We start from the raw sequence: 22842 nt of genomic DNA on the forward strand, positions 1-22842 counted from the left end.
AATTTAGAGAGAGAACAGCAGGGCTGTGGGTCTGGTTAGCAGGCCCACAGCCACATCTAAGTCGAAAACCAGTCAAGCAAAAGCAAAAAGTGGGGGTGAACATAGAAAGCAGACCCTACTCTCCTACACAACCCCCCCCCAAACTTAGGGACATTAAACTAACCTTGACCAGTTGAGTCTTCATGTTCTAAGTGGAAATATCTGGAGAGTCCATCTGCATTGGCATGGTCAGCCCCAGGTCTATGTTCCACTGTGAAGTCCATCCCCTGTAGGGAAATGGACCACCTAAGAAGTTTGGGATTTTCACCCTTCATCTGATTTAGCCACAAGAGGGGCTTATGGTCTGTCTGAATCTTGAAGTGAGTGCCAAACAAGTATGGCCTCAGCTTCTTCAGGGCCCAAACCACAGCAAAGGCCTCCCTCTCAATAGCTGACCAACGTTTCTCTCTAGGGGCCAGCCTTCTACTTATAAAAGCAATGGGCTGGTCTTGACCATCTACATTCAGTTGTGAAAGAACAGCTCCCACACCTAACTCAGAAGCATCTGTCTGGACAATGAACTCTTTGGAGTAGTCTGGACTTTTCAGAATAGGTGCACTGCACATGGCCTGCTTCAGGTCATCAAATGCTTTTTGACAGCTTACTGTCCACTGAACTTTCTTTGGCATCTTCTTGGAGGTCAAGTCATTAAGTGGTGTCACTATGGACCCATAGTTCTTAACAAACTTTCTGTAGTACCCAGTCAGGCCCAAGAAAGCTCTGACCTGAGTCTGGGTAGTTGGAGGAGCCCAGTCCTTTATGGTCTGGATCTTGCTCTCCAGTGGTTGAACCTGACCCCCACCAACTAGGTGGCCCAGGTATACAACCTTGCTCTGCCCTATCTGGCACTTAGTGGCCTTGATAGTGAGGCCTGCCTTTTGCAGGGCCTCTAAAACATTCCTCAGGTGGACCAGGTGATCCTCCCAGGTGGAGCTAAAGACAGCAATATCATCAAGATAAGCTGCACAATAATCATCCAACCCAGTAAGGACTTGATTCACCAACCTTTGGAAAGTGGCAGGTGCATTCTTCAAACCAAAGGGCATTACCACAAATTGATAATGTCCTCCTGGGGTCGAGAAAGCAGTTTTGGCCTTTGCACTCTCAGCTAGTCTGATTTGCCAGTAGCCTGCTGTCAGGTCAAATGTGCTCAAAAACTTAGCAGCTGCCAGTCTGTCAATGAGCTCATCTGCCCTAGGTATTGGGTGGGCATCTGTCCTGTGACAGCATTGAGACCTCTGTAATCCACGCAAAACCTCATCTCTCTCTTACCATCTTGGGTGTGAGGTTTTGGCACAAGAACTACAGGACTAGCCCAAGGGCTCTCTGAAGGTTCAATGACTCCCAGCTCCAACATCTTTTGTACCTCAACTTTTATGCAGTCCCTGACATGGTCAGGTTGCCTGTAGATTTTACTCTTCACAGGCAGACTGTCACCAGTGTCCACCTCATGGGTGCACCAGTTTGTCTGACTTGGGGTCAGAGAGAACATATGTCTGTAGGATTGCAGAACTTGTCTGCAGTCCTGTTGCTGATGGACAGTGAGGCTGTCAGAAAAGACCACACCATCAACTGAGCCATCATCAGGGTTCTGAGTCAACAGGTCTGGGAGAGGGTCACTCTCTTCCTCCTGCCCCTCATCTGTAGCCATGAGTAGCCCCATGTCTGCCCTGTCAACATATGCCTTCAATCTGTTGACATGAAGCACCCTGTGGGGGCTTCTGGGAGTCCCAAGGTCCACCAAGTAGGTGACTTCTCCCTTTTTCTCAACAATAGTGTGGGGTCCAGACCATTTGTCTTGGAGTGCTGCTGGGGCCACTGGCTCCAACACCCACACTTTCTGTCCTGGCTGGTAAACAGTCAGTACAGCCTTTTGGTCATGCCAAGCTTTTTGGAGTTCTTGGCTTGCCTCAAGGTTTTTAGAAGCCTTCTTCATATACTCTGCCATCCTGGAGCGGAGACCAAGTACATAATCCACTATGTCTAGTTTGGGTTGTCTGAGAGGTCTCTCCCATCCTTCCTTCACCAAACACAGGGGTCCTCTTACAGGATGCCCAAACAAAAGCTCAAAAGGGCTGTAGCCAACCCCCTTTTGTGGGACCTCTCTGTAAGCAAACAGAAGGCAGGGTAAAAGGATGTCCCATCTTCGCCTAAGCTTGTCTGGTAATCCTTTTATCATTCCCTTTAGGGTCTTGTTGAATCTCTCAACAAGCCCATTGCACTGTGGGTGATAGGGTGTGGTGAACTTGTAGTTAACACCACACTCCTTCCATATTGCAGTCAAGTATCCTGACATGAAGTTGGCACCTCTGTCAGAAATGACCTCCTTTGGAAAGCCCACTCTGGAGAATACTCCAAGCAGGGCCCTTGCCACAACAGGAGCTGTTGTGGTCCTCAGGGGAATTGCTTCTGGGTACCTGGTGGCATGGTCCACTATCACCAGTATGAATCTGTGCCCAGATGCTGTTTGTGGGTCCATTGGTCCTACAATATCTATGCCCACTCTTTCAAAGGGGACCCCCACCACAGGTAGTGGTATGAGGGGGGCCTTTGTGGTGCCACCTGCTTTGCCACTGGCTTGGCAGGTGACACAGGAGCGACAAAACTCCTTAGTATCTTCTGACATATGGGGCCAGTGAAAGTGAGGGACAAGCCTGTCCCAAGTCTTGTTCTGGCCTAGATGTCCTGCAAGGGGAATATCATGGGCCAAGGTAAGAAGGAAGCCTCTGAACTTCAGTGGTATGACCAACCTCCTGGATGCACCAGGCTTGGGGTCTCTAGCCTCTGAATACAGTAGCCCTTCATCCCAATACACTCTATGGGTACCTTGAGCATTCCCTGCAGCCTCAGCAGCAGCCAGCTGTCTGAGGAGTTCAAGAGAGGGGCAGTCTAATTGAGCCTGCCTCAGATCTGCCCTTGAAGGTCCCCCTGTCCCAAGAAACTCAACCTGATCAGGTTCAAGTTATTCTAGGACAGTTCCTTCAGGGCTCTCAGAATCATCCTCCTGGGAGGGCTGATCCACCACCTGAGGCAGGGGGGAAGGCACAGCCTTAACCCTACTGCTCTTTCTCTTGGGTTGTGACTGGTCCATAGTTTCAGGATCCAGCACTTGTTCAGTGGTGCACTTTTTGGCCTGTGACCTGGTCACAGCAAGGACATGTGCATCTATCCCCAGCATTTCTGCATGGGTCCTATACTCCACTTCAGACCAAACTGAAGTTTCAAGATCATTGCCCAGTAAACACTCTACAGGAAGGTCTGAACTAACAACAACTTTCTTGAGGCCAGTTACCCCTCCCCAGGAGAAGTTAACAATAGCCACACTATGGGAGGTAGTGGCATTGCTAGCGTTGGTCACTAGGTAATTCTCACCTAGTATGATCTGTCCAGGGTCCACAAAAGCAGGTGTCACCATTGTGACACTAGCCCCAGTGTCCCTGTAGGCCTGAGCCATTCTTTGGTTGATAAAAGGAGTCTGTCTGTACTTGCCCAGGTTACTGGGGCCTACAGTAGAGGACAAAGCTAAGTCCCCATCACAGATCAGAACAGCCTGAGTAGGTACTCTGACTAGGCCAGAATCCTCCTCAGTTCCCAGGGTTAACCCTACTACACCCTTTTGCTGGGAACCACCACTTACAGCTGAACTAGGGGGTACAGTTGCCTTAGGGGCAATGGTGGCTGGGGGCTTATCCTTTTTGGTGCACTCACTAAACCAATGTGAGTTGGACTTACAATAGTTGCACCATGGTTTCTTTTGGCCATCTTTCTTTTTATCCTTTTTGGGACCACCCTCCCCCTGAGCCTTTTGGGGGCCTGGTGAAGACTTCTGGTCTTTTTGTTTCTGATCATTACCCTTCTGGTCTGCCTTTTTCTGATCACCGCCCTGGTTCTGGTTTTTCTGCTTAACTCTAGTCCTGACCCATCTATCTGCCTTCTTTCCCAATTCTTGGGGAGAAGTCAGATCAGAATCAATCAGGTGTTGATGCAATAGCTGGTTTTGACAGTTGTTAAGTATTTGTTCTCTCATGATCAAATTATACAATCCTGTATAGTCCTTAACCTTACTTCCCATTAGCCAGCCTTCCAGAGCCTTAGTGGCACAATCTACAAAGTCAGTCCAGTCCTGAGTCTGTGTCTTCTGGGTATCCCTGAACAACAACCTGTATTGTTCAGTGGTTAGGCCAAACCCATCAATCAGAGCACTCTTCAGGACAGTGTAATTATCTGCATCCTCATCACTAACTGTGAGGAGCTTGTCTCTACCTTTCTCAGAGAAGGAGAGCCACAAGATAGCTGCCCACTGACTTTGGGGTACCTGCTGTACTTTGCAAGCTCTCTCCAAAGCAGTTATCCATTTGTGGATGTCATCCCCACACTTGTAGGGAGGGACAATCTTGCTCAGGTTTCTATTATCATAGTGCCTGTCTCTATCCTTAGGGATATTGCTGCCACCAGTGGGTTCTGACCCACTTAACTTTTGCTCTCTAGCCAGAGCAAGCTTCTCCTTGGCAAGGGCAAGTTCTTCCCTCTGAATCCTCAGATTAGCTTCCCTCATTCTGGCTTCATGTTCCTTTCTCTCAGGGGAAGTCATTCCCCTGTGAGAGGAAACACTAGAGATGCTAGAGACATGGGAGTGGATGGATTCCCTTGAAGGGGATCTGTCCCTCCTGTTTCTCTGGTTAAGCCCACTTGGGGGTCTGTATGGGGGGACCCCATGCAAACTCCCATGTAAACTTAGGTTAGCCTGGCTAAGTCTTCCTACTTGGCCCTGGCTGTCTACCTCTCCATCTGAAGCCCCATCTGACTCCTCTGTGGTGGGTAGACCCTCCTCTGTACCTAGGGTACCTGCCTGAGAGGCCCTAAGAGTATCATACTCCTCTAGGAGTTGTCTTAACTGAAGGAGGGTAGGGTTTGCACCCTGTTTTATTCCTCTGGAGGTACACAATTGTCTCATCTCCTGGAATGTTAAGGTATCATATCTAGAGGGGGTCTTCTGCAGACCTGACCCTCCTGAGAGAGCATCTACTTGATCTCCTCTCAGAGACATGATCTAGTGAGGGTGTGGTGTGTGCACCTACCTACACTAGTTGTTTCTACTAAACCTCTCTAGTAGTTGTAGTCAGGGTGTGTTACTCCCTTCAACCTACAACTACTAAGTCCAGTAGGACTTAAGTATTATAATCTATGTTATATGTACCTAGACAATATCTGTGTGATCTTTCAATTTAGTATCTCAAGATTACAATGGTATTACAACAGCAAGCTCAGATCCCAACCGCTGCTCACCAATGTGAGAAGTTGGCCTGATGTATGATGTCACTAGTTCTAGTGTACACCTTATATCAGTCCAAATACCCTTATGGTGATTGGTTGTAAAGTCAACCTTATAGACCAGCTATCCTAGTGGTAGCATGGACAAGAGCAGTCTTAGGCTAAACTCTGAATGGCATGTGAAGCCAGCTGTGATACCATATATAATCCCTTGAATACCAAATGAAAGGACACCACAACAGATATATATATAAAATAAAGTGTATTTATTCTAGTCAAACCCTCAGCACTCTTTATGAGATTAGAGGTAAGTACAACACAGTCTTATTTAAGCATACATTAAGTCACACAGGTAAGTAATACAGTTAGGCCCTAGGGGCCACGCAAACCATATACTAAGTAAGTGGTATAAGGACCACTGTCACGGAAATAGAATAGGCCTAGGCCTAGGGAATCGCTGGGGCTACACTACACTAGCGTTAGTTAGGAAGTGGGAGGCCCACGGGATTCGTGTGCAGAGTGGAAACACTCACGCGTAATGCGTAAAAGTCACTAGCAATAGTACAGTTTAGAAAACGATAGATTTAGGACACTTCCGGAGTAGCTAGGAAGTCGAGACTGGAAAACTAGACACTAGGATAGTCACTATCCTGATGAGCACCGGAGTACCCAAGTTACCTAGCCCACAGGCTGCGGGTGCATAGGGGTGAAGATGCGTCGGTTTTCGTCGTCGACTCCTATGGATGCCTGAAGAAAGATGCTGACAGGCAGTCAGTGAAGAGTGTCCGGTGGATCCCAAGGCTGGGATCAAGAAGAGAGGAGACCTGCAAGCAGAAGGGACAGAGTCAAGGTCACTAGCCAGTGACCACGTGGAACCAGGAAGGAACCAGGCGATGTCGTGAAGATTGCAGGTGAAGGTGAAGCTTGTCGCTGCAGCCAGGAGGACCAGGAAGCGTCGAGGACGACCAGGACCAGGAGGCGAGCTGTCCCACGAAGGCTCTTGCTGTCGGCGGCGTCGAAGTTGGACTAGGACTCACCAAGCCTTGGCAAGCGGAACCCACGAAGAACGGAGGACTTGCTTCTGGTGCAGACCAGGAAGGTCTGGGGTGCTTCTTCTTTGCAGAGAAGCGGGAGCCAGTCTGGAGGAGCCAAACCAGCGCAGAAGATTTCAGGGTGCGTTGTCACAAAGGCCACTAGCCAGCGGGCAAGCAACCGGACAGACGCGGCAAGCAGGAAAATGCAGAAGGGCCCCACGCAGGACTCGTGGAGTGTGGGGGGCTGATCTTCGGTGCAGATGGTGCTTGGGGTTGGGGCTTCTCAATCCCCGGTGCACAACTTCGAGGGTGCCTCAGAAGCTGCGCTTGAAGTTACTAGCCACTTTTCCCAGGTAGCCGGTCCCACGTCGCTCGTCGCCTCCACGGATCTCAGCTCTGCTGTGGATGTGGATCAGGGTCGGAGAAGTCTGGAAGTCAAGGCTCTGGTCGGGCTCTGCAGTCGGTTCCTCGTAGAACGTGGGCAAAGCAAAGGGTAGTCTCTTGATGGTGCCTGTTTGCACAGGGTAGCCACTCCTTGGCCACAAGGGAGATTCTTCAGTCTTCTTCTTTCGTCGAATGTCGAAGGTCCAGAGTTTCTGTTCAAGTTGCAGGTTCAGGATAATCTAAAGTCTTGAGGCCCAACTCCCACTCTTATACTAATCTGGGGGGCTGGGATACCTGCTAGGTCACGCCTTATGGGTGGGACCTGGGAGGGGGTGGTTACACCCACTTCCCTTTGTCCAGTTTCACGCCAGAGCTGGGGCTGGAGTGCCCCAGCGCCGGTTTGAACTGGACTATGCAAGGAACACCTTGTGTGCCCCAGGCATGTCTCATTCCTTTCAGCCCACCCTGCCCCAATACACTAAAGGCTGTCTGGGGAGGTGCTAGCACCTCCCCAAGCAGGAAACCTATTGTCCAGGCCTCCCTGGCTGGGATCACTCCCAGCTGCAGGAGGTCAGACTTGTGTCGTGGCAGCAGCATCCATTTTGTGATGCTGAGGCTCTGGTCAGAGGCTAACAGTGAAGTATGATTTAAACATTTCTTTCCCTCTAGAAGGGGGGAATAATATCCTCATGTCCAGAAATGGCATGGGGGTATTATTCCACAGTGTTAGACACCTTACACGACATGTTTCGATAAAGCCAAACCATAGTTACCATAACCGTCTAAGATTATAAGGCACTTTAAGAGTATATGGTAGGCTATATCATAGAACAGCTATAAGGACATGGTTCCGAAAGCTGTAGACAGGCTCAGCTCATGCTAGAGCACCATCTCACATGTTACCAAGCACTCTGCCTCCAGGATTGTTAAGGCCTGCCATAGGAGTGACTGATAGGTACACATGTGTCTATATGTAAGTTAGGTATAGGAATACTACACCTAAGCAAGGGGTGATTACACGACCTTGCCCCAGCTGAGTGATCAGCCAGTTGTGTCAAAATGGAAGGCCAGGCCAGGGGTGGCATAATACATGCTGCAGCCCCTGGTAGGCCTAGGGTACACCTATGCCCTGGGTACCTAGGGTACACTGTACAGGGGCCAATAAGGTGATCCTATCCAAATGGGTTATGCACCTAAAGTACATAGTATTAATTTAGAGAGAGAACAGCAGGGCTGTGGGTCTGGTTAGCAGGCCCACAGCCACATCTAAGTCGAAAACCAGTAAAGCAAAAGCAAAAAGTGGGGGTGAACATAGAAAGCAGACCCTACTCTCCTACAGCCAACAATCGACATAACTTGATAATAATGGGGGATTTTAACATTCACCCCTGTGGAAACCCTATCACCACCTGTCTAGCCAACTTAGGTTTCCCGCGCTTGACAGGTCTGCATTTTGAACACACGCCGCAAGGAGAGGAACTTAATAATCTTCTGAGTGATAATGACATGGGGGTGGCTATGTCTTATATGAGTCCTGCTACAATGTTCCCGATTCCAACGTTCAAAGGCAAGGGGAGGGGTACCTTCATTGATTTTATCCTTATCTCAGCATCCCTAGCCGCCCTTTTAGGGGGATTTACCATCCTAAATAATGAATATAGTGACCACAATCCGTTGTCAGTTCACCTTGGTGGTATCTTTACCGATCTTACCTGTAACATCCCAGTAACAGCCTCATTAAGTACCACAGATGGTAAGAGGAGGCTAAGGTGGTCTCAAAAATCATCTGATGTCTTCAACAACAATGTAAAGGTCTACTGTTCGGGAGAAATAGTTACTTGCACTACAGATGGAGCAACTGCAAGTAGTGTCCTGGATGCATTTTCTAACATGACCGGGAAAATAAGTGAGTTACTGTTAGGAAAGCCAGGATTTAGAGTTAATCTGGGTCCCAAATGGTTTGATACCAACTGTACCAAAGCAGCAAAACAGTTAAGGGAAGCACTGGCAAAAAATCCCAGAAACCCGATTGTAGTGCGCTCCTTGAGAAGGGAAAATAGGGAAGCCCTTGCAACTCGTAAGGCTTCGTTAAAGGACAAAGCCTGGGAAGAATTAATAGACAGCAGTACCCTGAAAGATAGCGCCAGGTTCTGGAAAGTTGTTAATGGTCCTTTGTTCCATCAGGAGGGGGTGGCACATATAGGAGAAGGGGATTGGGTTCATCACTTTAAGCTAATGTTAGATAGCCCGGCCGAGTCCAGTAATGTGCTACTAAGTCACGGGGACATCCCAGCTATAACCTTTACCCAACCCGAGATCCTAGATGGAATCGTGGGTTTGACTAGCAACAAAGCCCATGGCCCTGATGGGATTCCACCAGACCTATTTAAATCAGACCCCAACTTTTGGGCATCTATCCTTTACCCCGTTTTTAATGCGGCTGCCATAGAAGGGTGCCCGAACTCTTGGGCATCGTCAACCATAGTGCCCGTTTTTAAGAAGGGCAACAGAAGTGATACTAGCTGTTATAGACCGATATCACTTATTGATTCGGTTGTGAAGGTAATGGGGCGAGCCATCTTAAACAGATTAAAGGACTGGGCAGATAACACCAAGATGTTATCAGACTGTCAGTATGGTTTTCATCCAGGGCGTTCGACCACCACCCAGTGCCTCAACTTGTATTTGCTGCTCAATAAATACACTGTGGTGTACCCCGGTTCAATACATCTCGCCTTCATGGACTTATCATCGGTGTTTGACTGTGTTAACAGATCTAAACTTTGGCAGTCCATGGAGGCGAGAGGGGTAGATGCGGGGTTGATACATTTTTAACGGGATTTACATTCTTCAACCCGGGCAAATGTTAGGTACAGCAAGGATTTGAAAGTAACGAAGGATTTCCCCATCAAGAAAGGCGTAAGGCAGGGCTGCATTATGGCTCCTTTTTTATTTAACTTTTATATAAATGATCTTGAGAGCACCCTAATAGAGACAGGTGCAGATTTCCCGCGTATAGCTAAACGGGGTATCCCCGTTCTGCTATACGCGGATGATGCTGTTCTAATAGCTAGGACAGAATCTGGGCTCCAAACCCTGTTAAACTCTTTTTACGAGTTTATGAATAACCTAGACTTAAAGATCAACAGCACCAAGTCGTACACTATGAGACTGGGTAAGTGCACTAGAAAGGCATTCCAGTTTAAAACAGGGGGTGACATAATTCCCAGTACCAGGGTGTTCTCATATCTAGGAGTTTTATTTGACGATAAGTTGAAGTGGGAGGCTGTGATACACAAAAAAACAGGGGGAGATGGCCCGGGCAAATGCTGCAATTTTTAATTTTGCCTCAAAAACAGGGAAGAAACCGACGGGGGCCATGCTTCAGGTCTATAGAGCCAAGAGTGTCGCCATAGCAAGCTACGGCAGTGAGTTGTGGGGACGCGGTGTAATTAAACCCTTACAGGTCGAGGAAAATACGTTTCTAAAAAGATTACTATGTGTCCCGCAAAGTACTCCCAACTTGGTGGCTCATGAAGAACTGGGAGTACCTTATTTATCCGACCAATTAACACTGCGCCCTATGGTCTTTTGGCTACAGTGCTGGCTTAACCCGGATATTCCCCTGACCCGAGCTATATTTAAAGACTGCCTGGCATTAGAGAACATGGCACGAATCCCCTGGTTTAAGTATATTAAAAAGGGATTTGACCTACTGGGAAGGGGTTCCTTATTTACCAATCCTGAAGAAATCCTTAAAAATGACATCCCACTAATCAAAATCGCTTTCTTGAATCATAGGTTTCAAGAAAGGGAGGGGATCGAGATCATGAAACCAAGTGTCCAGTCCTATCTTCCCTTAATCACGACCCCCACTGCTGAGCCCTACCTGCTGGCCACTCTTACCTCACATGAAAAATTTCTGTTAACTAGGTTCAGATGTAATACATTTCATTTTTTATTGGCTAGACCAAAAGGGGGAACTAGAGGTCAGTTGTTACCAGTATGGGCTGTAATGGGCAATCGCCGCAAAACTTAGAACATTTTATGTTTTTTTGCACTTTTTATTCAGTCCCAAGAAAATCCTTTTTGATCCCAATTTTAAAGAAAATGAATTTTACTCAAGTTAAACCTGCTTTAACGTTTTTACAACTACTGAATATGGATTGTACATATTTTATTGTCCGTTTTTTAAAATCTACTTTGAAATCTAGAATGGACATGGACTGTTAAACATATTGATGGGACTTGATTTTTTTATCGTGGATGTGTACTTAAATTTGTGCTTGTTTGTGACTTTTTATGAATTTATATTCTAAATTCGAAATAAAGTATTTTTGATGATGATGACCAGGGACCTATAGATGCGCGAAATCATTTTGTCATGCAAGTCTCCCATAAAAACATTCGCTTCGACTGGGCTAAATTCGGGTATGGACTCCATGCCCTGTAAGCTAGGGGAAAGCGCATGGCGCAGCTGCAAATAACGATAAAATTGCGCCTGAGGCATATGGAACTCCTCCTGGAGATCACGAAAGGATTTCAGAGTCGTGCCCCTCAGTACATCACCCAGGGTAGAAATGCCAATGGAGTCCCATCCCCGAAACCCCGGAAGGGCCGCCAATTGGGGCAACCGCCCATTATCCCACAAAGGAGTCTCCTGGGTCAGGACGTTCCACCAGCCCATGCGCCGCAGCGCCTGCCTCCAATCCGTGAACACCACTCGAGTGGCTGGTGGCAGCTTGCACCAAAGCCTTGCCGAGTATAATATTGTATGCAGGGTGGGGTTCCCCATGAGATAACGTTCCAGGGCGTACAACGGGTCCCCCCTCTCCCCATACCACCACTCGTTAAGGACCAGCAGGTGCGAGGCCTGATAATACGATAGGAGGTCCGGGGAAGCCAGTCCCCCACTATAGGTAGATAAGAAGCATGTTCGTATGGCCACTCGCACCATCCCCCCTCCCCACAGGAACTGTCCCAATATGGAATTTACCACTCGGAATCATTTAGGCGGAATCGAATAGGGGTGATTTTGTAGCTGATAAAGAAGTCGGGGGAGCGCCACCATATTGAAGATGGCCGATTGACCAAACAGTGTCAGGGGCATACGGGACCAGGTCTTAATGTCCGCCCGAACACAATCCCACACAGGTGTCAAATTACGCTCCCAGGCCACCGCCGGCACATCAGAGAGTACCACCCCCAAATATTTCAAGCCACTTGCCGCCGACTGGACTTCGGTTGCCCACAAGCCCACCTCCGTCCAGACTCCCAACACCCACAGTGTGGATTTGCGGGGATTCATATATAGACCCGATGTTTCTCTAAAGATCCGCATTATCTGCAGAAGCCGTGGCCCCGTCCTGTCAAGTGCCGTCAGAAAAAAGAGGACGTCGTCTGCGTATAATGCTATTCTATCAGAAAGGCCCAGGGCCCATTCGAATCCCCTTACCTGGGCGTCTACCCGCACCCAGGCCGCCAAGGGCTCCATGGCGAGAGCAAACAGATAGGGCGAAAGGGGGCACCCTTGCCGCGTTCCCTTTTGAATAGCAGAGGTAGAGGAGGTGGCACCCGCCACCCGCACCGACGCCGTCAACCCCGTATACAGAAGTTTCACATAGGAAAGAAAGCGTGGCCACAGATTGAGTCTAGGAAGCAGAGCAAATAGGTAGACCCAGCTCAGGGAATCAAAGGCCCTGTCCATGTCTGCCAAGAGTATAGCCGCCGGTTCCCCCAACCGCTGGATCGCCACAATCGCCACCTGCGCCCTTCTAATATTATGCCGGATGGCCCACTGAGGAATGAACCCCGCCTGATCAGGGTGCACGAGTGAGGTGATATGGGACAATAATCGATTGGCCAACGCCTTCACCAGAACTTTGGCCTCTACATTTAAAGGAGATATGGGGCGGTATGAGACATGATGCTCCGGGGGACGGCCAGACTTATGGAATACCACCACCTCTGCATGTCTTCAATCCGGAGGGAGAAAGCCCCTGTCCCGAGCCTCCTCCACTACCGCGCGGTAATGGTGGGCCAACTGCACATGGTACCGACGGAAAAATTCACTCGGGAACCTGTTAGGTCCGGGAGCCCTCCCAGGGTTAAGTTCCCCCAGGCCCGTCCCCAGTTCGTCATCTGTCAAGGGGGCCTCCAACCCATCCTGCAGCTCGTCCGATATCGCCCTGGGGGGCAAATCTATAATACATTTCTCCACCATATCCCCTCAGTGTCTAAGACGCCCGGCAAGGCTTGAGCGTGAAAAGTGCCCTGGTATAGGCGATGCAACATCTTGCTCGATTTGTCCCCCCATTGGTACACTCTGCTGCGTGTTGCCAGCCATACCTGCCGTGCCTCATCCATCAGCAAGGCTGCACACTCCGGTTGAGCCCACAGTAACCGTCGCACTTCCAGAGCACTCCCCGAGTCTGGGCTTTGTCGCTCTAGGATCTCTATGTTCGCCTCAGCATGGGTCAACTTCTCCCTATGCTGCCTGCGAGCCGCTGCGCACCACGAGATATCCACCCCTCACAGCGTGGGCTTCAACACCACCCACAAAGAGGCCGCACTAGACACAGATTCCACATTTGCCGTCAGGTACTGAGCTATGGCCTCGCCCATATACGCTGCATATTCCGCTTTCTGAAGATTCCACACTGCCAGACGCCAACGAAACGGCTGCCATCCCCTGCCTGCCTCCAATTGTATGAGAACTGGGGAGTGATCCGAGAGCCCTCGTGGCAGAATCGTCGCCGCCGCCACATTCCCAGCCATAGCCTGGGGAACAAAGATGTAATCCAATCTAGAGAAGGAATGGTGGACTGCCGACATACGTATACTCCCGAACTGTGCCATGGGCCCGCCGCCATGTGTTGACCCAGTCCAGTCCTGTCACCAGAGAATGTAATTTGGTTGGGAGATCTCTCCCACGACCCTTCACCCCCCCTGTCCTGTCCACACTTGTGTTCATAACATCATTCCAGTCCCCACCCACCGCAGACATGACATCCGGCATATTGGCCCACAACGTTTGTAGCCGCTCTATTAAGTTCCACTGCAACGGGGGAGGGGCATACACACTACCTAAGATCAAGGGATCCCCACCAACCCAAGAAATAGGTAGCGACCCTGCCCATCAATCCACTGCTGTTCGTGCGTGTAGGGGACCCTGCGATGTATTAGGATAGCCACACCCCGGGACCCTCTCATAAAGCCTGCATGGAAGACCTGTTGGAACCCATACCGCTGAAAGCAGTGGGCCTTTGTGCCCATGAGATGGGTCTCCTGCAACAGCAGAATATCTGCCTTCGCCCGCTTCGCATGATAAAGTATGGCCCCCCGCTTAACCTTATCCAAGACCCCTTGCACGTTCCAGCTCAGGATACAGAGACCTCCCTGCGTCCCCAGCCCCCCACCAGACATATCAGCCATGGAGGGTTGTGTCACTGTCCCTTATCATCATGGAGCCTCGGAGGCGTGGGTACAACCTGCATTGGACCTGTAGTGGCCGTGCGACCTGAAACCAACAATGACCCTTTCCCAACAAACCCCCCACCCCATACCTCAAAAAAACACTTGAAGTATCTGTTGCGGCGGGGCTGGCCCCCACCCCCCAACGGGGAGATGGGAACCTCCCCGACCAATGGATCCCCAAGTCACAGCCCATAACCTCCGGACAGGGCTCCAGCCAGTTCACTTCCGACAGTAGGTCAAGCCCAGTTCAGGACATCCTGGTTACCACTAGTCACTGTGCAGTACCAGTGTCCTCCATTAAGGATCCAATATCTGTCCCCCAGGGGCTGGTCCCCCGTGGTCGAAGGCGCTACCGGACCTCGAGCGCCGCCGTGACCTTGATCGTCTGTCCCCTTTCTGCCTCCCACCACAAGGGCCCCCCGCGCTGCATCCCCCGAAGATTAGTCTGATTCCCTACCCGGCGGATTGTGAGGCCTCACCTGCACCGTTTCGTCCGTCCATGTGAAGACCTCTTCCGGAGTATCAAAGAAGTGTGTACGAGACCGAAAGACCACTCGGAGACGGGCCGGAAAGAGCAGAGCGTATGGGAGTTTAAGCTCTCTCAGCAGGGCCTTGGCGGCCATAAATGACTGACGTTGCTGCTGGACCTGTCGCGTATAATCTGGGAATATCAGGATCTGTGAGTTATTGAAAAGGAGGGGTTCTTTGGCCTTAGCCTGCTTTAGGATAGCATCTCTGTCCAAATAGTGCAAGAATTTGGCGATGACAGGCCGCGGGCGGGCCCCCACTGGGGGCTTTTGCAGGAGAGCCCGATGAGCCTGCTCCACCACAAAGCATCTGGACAGCGCATCGGGGTGGAGCCAGCCAAGCGGTGAGAAAGCGCTCCATGCTTCCCTCTTCGCAGCCCTCCGGAAAGCCAACAAATCGTAGATTGTTACATCGGGCCCGTCCTTCCGCATCTTCTGCTCGGTGCGTGAGGCCCTTTTGGATGGTCTCCATCGCTGCCACCTTTCGTTTCAACTCTGCAACGTCATCCTCCACCCCTGAGATACGTGTCTCGGCATCCGTAATTCGGGCCGCTGCATTGCGTAAGTCTTGCCGCAGCAAAGTAACATTCGCTCCAACTGCCCCTATTTTCGCATCTAGCATGTCACTGGACTGGGTAATGGTGGCCATCAGGGCCGCGTTGTCTGGCACCGCTCCTGGTTGGCCTCCAGAGGCTCCCGCCACCGCCCCTGGACCTGTAAATTTGTCAATAGGCCCCTGCCTGGTCGAGCCACCGCCACCCTTGTCTCTTGTCATGGTGATGCTGTGTGCACCTAGGGCTGGCCCGCCCCGCTCGAGCGATTCACAATCGCAGAGGACAGCGGATCCCGCGGCCCGATCCAGCCGCCGAGCGCGTTCTGATGACCCCCGGACTCCACTCCTCCGACCCTCCGAGCACCCCAGATGTGGCGGGCCTCGGACCCCGCCTCACCATCTCCGACCAGATACCAGGCGGGTCGCATCCACTCGCACCGGCTAGGATTTTGCGTAGGCGACGACTCGCTCCCCCAACAGTCCGTCCCTCACTTCCGCAGCTAAATCCAGAGGGACTCCCTGGGTAGGTCCTGACACGGGCGGCGGGGTGCCAGCAGGCGACCCGATCCTCCGTTCCAGCCTCGCGACCCAATAGTGTCACCAAGTCACGATACTTATTCCCCTCCGTGGGGTACTGTCATGGGGCGCAGGATCCTCCCTTCGGCTTCCACACCAACGACACAGCAGGCCCAGGCGATTGCAACCGTTTGCGATGGCAATTCTGTGGGACCATGAGCCCCCAACGCGGACCAGCTGCCCCTCCGCTCTCCCACTGTGGCTAGTTTTGCGAAGGAACGGGGGTTGCGCCACCACACCGCAGACAGACCCCCATGCAGATCCTCCCACGCGGGCCGATCCAGCTGCCGATCCCCGTCTGCACCACTGACCATGAGGGGGGGGGAGAGAACCAGGGCTCATCCACCGCTGCTACCCCGGAGCCAGAGGCAAAGCAACCAACAAGACCCCCTGTATCCCCGACATGGCCCTCCTCCTTAACGCCGCGGCCCAGCCGCCGAGCCCTCCTCCTCCTCCTCCTCTCTGGGCTCCACCGCTCAAGCAGAGGACAAGCCTCCCGCCACAGGACCAGTCCGCTCTCCGCCGCCGGGTGCGCCCTCCAGCCCGGCTGAGCTCCTCCGTCTGCCCCTCTCCCTCTGCTGGGACGCGGCACGCCGCCCCTGGGGCTTCCTGCGCTCAGCTAGGCCTCTCCCGCGTTGCGGCGAGATCACGGCGCCACCTCGGCTCCCGGCTCCCAGGCTTCACCAAACGGAGGGGAACCGGGTACTACGCTTCAGCCACATCTTCCGTTGCCACTAGCTATTCCGGGATGCCAGGATAATCGTCGGATGTATTTCGGGCTGGCGGAGCCGGCCTGGAACGCGACCGCCATGTTGGCTTTCCAAGCCACCATGGGTGATGTATTTTAAAGTTTGATTGGCTGCTGTAATTTCCAGTAAAGAAAGGGAATTATAATCCGAAGCTCCATTCCTGACATAGAATTACCTTACGCGATGCATCGTGAGCCACAAGGAGGATGATGGCATACATTTGTTTTGTTGTAATAGGATGTTATGCCGCTGCCCGCGTCCCAAGCAGTGGGACATCAGCAGGGCAGCATTTTAGTGGCCGCCCGTTGGAGCTTCCCCCCTTGCTGCCTCGCGCGCGAGGCCCACGCCCACTAGGGTTATGACCCCTATAGTGTCGAGCTGGAGGTGGGCCGTTGGGGGGCGGGGGGGCGCGGCTTGCCCCCCTACTTAGGGGGCCCTCTCGCCCAGTTCCTCCTCTGTTTCCTGCGCGCCGCTCCTGCCTGGACACGCGTTTTTCCTGCGCCGCATCGCGATCGGGACACGATGTCCAGTCATGGCGGGGGTCGTCGCCACGCTGTCTTTGTCCGTCGGGGTTCTTAAGGTGAGCCAGGGTGTTAGTGTGTCGTCCCTGTCTCTTGCCCGGAGTACCTCCGGCGGTTGTGGTTTTAGGCTCTACCGGGTATTAGCCATTGGTGGCTTGGTGTGAGAGTCCCCGGTGGTGACCGCCGAGGTTATGGTGTGTCCGTGAACCTTTCAGGCGGTTTGAGTGCACGTCCGGCGGGGCGGGGGACAAAGAGGCCAAAGAGGCGCAGGTCGTAAAGACTGGCGGTGGATCAGGCTCGTTACTTGCAGCCAGCATGCACTAGATGATTGTGCCCCATGGCGAGGTTATTGTTGTTATTTGCGGATGTTACTCGCTCTTACCTGGCAGCACGAGAGAGTGTTGGTGGTTTGTAGTAGGACGTACTTTCTCCAGGGAGGCACGGGCTCCCGCACTGTACTTGACACTTCCATGAGTTGACCGTCCCTTATTTTCATTGAAATGTGTCTGTGGGACTCGGACTCGTGTCCCAGATCCTCACGTGCTTTCCCCAAAGCACAGGTGGTGGTAGAGGTTTTTCCACTGCTGTAGTGTGCGTGAGGGCGGCAGTCATTGCACGTGTATGTGTTATAGTGGTTTTCGGGCGCATCTAGGAGAGTTCACCACCTGTGCATGTTTTCAGCAGCTGTGCAGCTCCTGTCCTCTGTATTTTATGACAGCAGACAGGATAGTTACCGTACATTGTTTAATATCCCTTTGTTAGGACGATATACGCTTCTTCCGGCTGTATCAGCCAGTGACGGAGCCAGCTCTTTCTTTTCAGTTGCCATGCAGTTTAGTGATATTCCCCGTACATTTCCATTTTTGTTATAAGCGGATATTTCGCCTGTCTAGTTTTGCCTCGTTTTTACGCGAGTCTCCCTCACACATAGTTCAGTTACGTTTTTAAGGGAAGAGCGCTTATGATATTGTGCTGTGCTTGTTAACACTTGCACATGCAAGCCATTAGCAAATACAGTGTTCGTATCCCCTGGAGCTCGGATTCGCAGGTCTCTGAGGCGGGATTAGCAGCAGGAGGACTCACCCGGCCTCTCTCGCCACTGCCTGCCATGGTCCCGCCGCGCACAGCAGGCTGTCCCTTCCTCTCCTGGCCGCGTTTCCACTCCTTTCCCTGTTCTGGACCGCAAACAACCGGCTTCACGCCTCTCTGTTGCTGTAGTGTAGCATTTATGTAGCGCTTCATGTTCCATTGCGAGGCGTCGAAGCGCATGATCACACAAGTAGTACAACACACAGACAGGGTTTACATAGCTGGAAGGGTGTTTGCTGAATGCTTTGTTATGAACCTTTGTGGGTGCGCTTTGAAGTAGCCCGCTAGTGACGAGTGAGGTGCTGTGATCTTGGTGTGTAGCGCCTACCTGTGTGACGGAGGAAAGAAGTGCTAGAGTCAGGCGCGCAAAGGTGTAATTGTAGTTAGCTGGTGGTAATGGTTTACTTTGCAGGTCACGAGTTGTGCTTATGAGTTCTTTGTGTCTTCCAATTTATCTCCCATGATTTGCCTCCCGCATTTGGGGTAAAGGTTCTGAGGGCCTTGTATAGAGATCACTGAAGTACTTGCTAAAGTGCACAGTACACACCAAACCGTCTCCTCGAGTGATTCTTTTCTATCGACGCGTCCTGGTGGGTCCTCGCTTACCAGCGATTGGCCGCTTTCGGATCGCTTCTCTTCCCGCGCCTGAATATGTAATGTAACGCACTGCACGGCACTTCTGGAGGATGTCCCTGTAATTGGTGGCCGGCCCCGTCGGCGTTGTTGCCGTCTCCTTTGTTCCGCGGGACACGTTGTCCACATCGCGCATTGGGTCTGTGTGTGCGGATGTTGAAGGCTGTGGCGCCGGAGTGCTGGATGGTTTTTTCTGGCCGCTGAGGGGCAAAGGGGGTAGCAAGAGGCCGCGGCCAGCCTCGCATTGCCCTGCAGGCCAGCTCGGTCATTGTTACCTTTTCTTCTCTGCTCTGCTTCAGTTTGTACCTCCCAATGTGTTGACCCACCGCCGAGAGCTGAGGCGCATGTTCAGGTTTTAATTATACTCACGCTTGCAGTTAAAACGAAGCCCACAGAACTAGAAAGTTTTAATCCCCTTGTTCCTGACACGCGTTGAAATCCGCTCATGCTCCCTACACGCGTGGCACACTGCTTCCCTAGTCACAGCAGTGCGCGTTCTAGCCTCCACACTGTTGCGTCAGCAAAAATGCCTGCACACGTACATTCCCGTGCCTGAAAATGCGGATCCACCTCGCACATAGCACAGTTGCATGGCTATAATGCAGGTTCCAATACGGAAACCTGTCTCAGCATTTCAGTGTTCCCATACGGTCCCATACCATCCCCTTCATCCCGCATTTCGCCGTCATAATCCAACGCATGCGCTTACCGAGGTTAAACGCGGACATAATGCCGTATTGCATGGCGCGTTTCCGCGAAATAATTGAATGCGTTCCCATCGCTGGGATGCCGGCGTGTCCTCTCTCAAAGGCGCTGTTGACTGCCCCGAATGCGCGACCGCTTGGTGGGGCAGCGGGGGAGACTTGTGGTATGCCACTTGCTGTGTCTATCGAGTGGCGCTATTGTCGGTTTCCTTGAGCCCTGGCAAATTATTGGGTAGGGTGCGAGTGTGCATCGGTGTATAGTAGGTGTTGCCAGGGCCGGAGGACTCTTAAGTGTGGGAGTCTCGTGTCGTCCCTACTGGTGGGCAGTGTAGTTAGGGTGGCTTGGTGTGGTAATGCACAAGCTCAGAGTTATAGCTCACTGTTGGATATTACGACTTTAAGTTCCAAATGGGAAGTAACAAAGGGATGCCACTTGTAGGGACAGTGACCTCTGACCTATTTACATCAGGCACACTCTGTAGTCTGTTTGGGGCCCGTCCGTTGCATCAGGCAACTGAAACAGTAGCTTGTTTAGTGGGCGAGGGTGGCGTTGGCAATGGCTGCGATGAATATGTAAGGTACCTGGGCTCATGCGTAGCGTTTCAATGCCTTGACATCTACATACACGTTCTATTTGTAGAATAGATAGGTAACTCACAATGTGCGTTGGATTAATGCTAGTGAGGGCGGAGCGCCAAGGTGTCCACGGGACTGAATGCCATAGTCAGTGCCTGAGCAAGCTGGGTAGCCCTGCAGATTAGTTTTTTCCCAGAGGCCACCATCACTATTCACACTATTGTCCCCAAGCTTTCCTTTGGTTCCTGGCTTCATGTCGAAAATGCATGGCTTTATATTTCTAATGTACTCCTTTGCGGCCCACTCGCCATTTGACTAGGGAAGTAGGCCCAGGCTGATTGTGATTAAGTTATTCACATGTGGTCACAGATTGGTAAAGGTTGGATTTTAAATACACGGTTGTTGGATAGGCACCAGGGCCAGATGACATTCCAGTGCATTGTGTCCTGGGAACTGGGATAGGGTCCAATTTTGTAAGCACGGGGAGTGGTAAATATTTGGTGTCACTCATGAGATGCACTGTGTTGGGGTGAATGATATCTGAGCAGCTAGGGGTCATGGTGCAAAATCTAGAAAGTCAATTTGTAAGTAACCCACCAATACTGCTCTAACTTATACATTCAGCGATGTTAATGTGTTGACGTGAAATGTTCACCTTGGCCACGTCACGACCCACAAGAATAAAACTACATGTGGCTTCCCCAGGGATCCTCTACAGGGACACCCTCTGGTGGAACAAGGTTTAGCGCACCAGGTCACTCATATTGGAACCCCCCCACCTCCAGAGGTTGGGTCCCGCACAGACCTCATGACTTCCCGCAAAGTCTTTAAAACATGGCTAGTTAGACAGGTACATGAGTACATACCACCCTAACCGGTTTCAGAGTAGCGCCAGGGAACCAATTTGGACGGGGCCCATCAAATTTGGTAAAACATAACAAATGTTGGATTGGTTTTCATAATCTTTTAGGAGCAGAACTTAGAGTGTTTGTTGCACAAACTGAGAGATTCGAAAACAGCTGCGTAATCACACAGGATGATTCACAAGGTGACAGCAAGCCGTACTGTGGGAATATACAAATAACGAAAAAAGAATTTACATTATTTTGAAATCAATTGAATGGAAGTCAACAAGTTTAACGATATGTTGGACGGATAGTGATGGTTAAAGGTGAGATAAGGTTACATTGTTTAACAAAAGCAATGCTAAATTGCAGTGCCAGTTGTAGCAGTCGATAACATCAAATAACAACATTACATAACGATCAGTACACAAACGGTAGAATTGTCAGGGCCGCTTAAAAGACTTTGCGCATATGTTCCCGATTGTTGTGGTTAGCATTAGGTTTTGAATTTGGGAAGGAGGTGCCGAGCCAATTCGCGTATTAAAACGGTTTGATTGCTACAAATATTGGTTCAAATTATGCATATGATTGATTGGCTCGGCGGATTCTGTGTAAGATGCAAAGTTCGGGGACACCCTACACTGGGAGGAGTGGCAGTATATAACTAATTCAATGCATCTGAGAGTGTGGGCAGGGAAACGTGGTCAGCAGTAACTTCTGGTATTTCTTGCCCTGCGCAAGTGAGTTCATTTCTCTCCAGTTCCCTGGGAAAGGTTTGGGGGGGCCAGGGTGATAGTTTTTACTAGTTTAGCTTTGGGCCAATGGTAGTTTTTGTCATCCAGATTCGGAATAGCGGGTATTGCAGGACACTAGAGGCGGTTGGGTGTATGTCCAAGTTAGGGAATGGCATGCTTTGCCGATTAATTGATTAAAGGAATAAAGTCGCATGGTCTAGCTCGAGCAGAGCAACTGTTACTAATCGCAATGACATGAGCACACGCACTCGAGAGCCCCCCCCCCCCTTTTTTGCATTTATTCCCTGGTATCTTTGGCCCAAAATGCAGCATTTAGGAGGATTATCCGGTACTAGGGGGGAATTTCGTGGGCATTAGTTCCATGCCGGTGGGTACAAAGTGACGAAGCTGTGTCCCAAGTGGTGAAACAGGATAAGGGAAGGGATACATGTAGATTGATGTTCCCTGGCAGCAGGTGTACAAATATGTCAAGGTTCAGCCTAAAACCCAGTCTCAACCATGATGCAATGGTCAGCTTGTGTGAAGGTGTAACACAGAAATTGAGCGCCCAATGTTATTATTGTAGGTTCAACGCTTGAGTCAAGAGATGCTGCTGTCTCTCATCTTTGCCTTGTTATTTAAAAACAGCTGGGGGTAAGGTTTCACGCAAATTAGTCATAGTAGCAGCTTAGTATTATAGAAAAGTCAGCAGCCGGTGCTGTGTTGAGGCAAGTTGTAGGCCTGGGTTTTGTGTGTCATACATAACGTATAGAAGGTATTTTGTGAGTTCCACGCTTAAGTCAAGAGATGTGGCTACCTTCAGCCAGCCTAGGTTAACACCCATCTACTCCAAGCTAATTGTTCTTGGTGGTATTGGGCCGCAGTTACACAGCCCAGTATATCGCCCCTGGGGTTGTCAGTGTCGTGAATTACCAAATCTCACTGAACTGGAGGTGTGGCCGGGTTTTACACTAGCAGAAGTTTGGGAGTGCAAGCCTCCACCTAGGGGGTGGCTGGCTGAATCTGATGAACTACTTCAAATGGTTCACGGCACTGCACGTGGGAGAGTGGCAATGACCTGTGCGTACTTCAACGAGACCCCCGTGAACGGCATGCCCTCAGCTACATGGT

This window comes from Triturus cristatus, chromosome 3_1, assembly GCF_964204655.1.
Source record: "Triturus cristatus chromosome 3_1, aTriCri1.1, whole genome shotgun sequence".
Taxonomy (NCBI): domain Eukaryota; kingdom Metazoa; phylum Chordata; class Amphibia; order Caudata; family Salamandridae; genus Triturus; species Triturus cristatus.